Here is a 1029-nt window from a genome sequence, read left to right on the forward strand (position 1 = left end):
AAAAAATCCTCAAAATAGGTCAATAGCTTCTAAGAATTTCTTGATGGTTGCGTACCATGGCCAAATAAATTGATTGTTTACTTCACCAACCTACTCATTATAAGCCCAACATACAATACATGGATGTAGATTTATCAAAGTATAGTAGTTTCTCACTACTGCACCCTCTTGGACATTATTCTTCCCTATGCCTACACACTCGATTTTTGCTTGGATATATAGGTGGTACTTGAACACCACTTCTAATCAACAAATCACTCTCGATGATTCAACTAAAAAATAAGTTACACAATATATTCTATGAATACTCATACTATTACCTAATCCTTAATAAAATCAAAACTTTGATGGATAACATCACTACTACTAGATCCACGATTAACAAAGAATATATCATCCTTTACATAATCAATGTCCTACCTTCGACATACCAAACGTTTAAAATAGTCAAATGGACTAGGATCACACGTTCAAGTGTTGACAATTTATTTTATACTCTTTTTTTGTGTAATTAAGAAATCAATATTGTTTATGATGCCATAAAAGAAAAACTCACAGTTGAAATTCATGTAACACAAGAAACCTACCATGGTTGTGGCTATGATTTGCCTTGCTAATGGGGTAAACACAGTAAGTGGCACAACCATTCATTCTATGTTGGCATCATATAAATGTCAAATACACCCCCAAACACTTCCAAATATGCTCACCGAGACATGCCTTATTAGAATCATATCTAGACTCCAGTGCCACAAACCATCTCACCAAGGATCTTAAACATATACACCAATCTACACCATTTTAAGGATCAGATCAAATATTCTTTGGCAATGACAACTACCTCCTAGTCACACATACTGGACAATGACTCCTCCCCACACCACCATGCCAACTTCATTTATTTATATTCTTTATGCACATGTAATCCTCCATAATCATCTTTATGTATATAATCTCACATTGAATAATAATTATTTCATTTCTTTTGGCACCACTCGCTAACAAATCAAGAATTTGAGGACACAACAA

The sequence above is a fragment of the Dendrobium catenatum genome, unplaced genomic scaffold (assembly GCF_001605985.2).
Source record: "Dendrobium catenatum unplaced genomic scaffold, ASM160598v2 fragScaff_scaffold_133, whole genome shotgun sequence".
Taxonomy (NCBI): Eukaryota; Viridiplantae; Streptophyta; class Magnoliopsida; order Asparagales; family Orchidaceae; genus Dendrobium; species Dendrobium catenatum.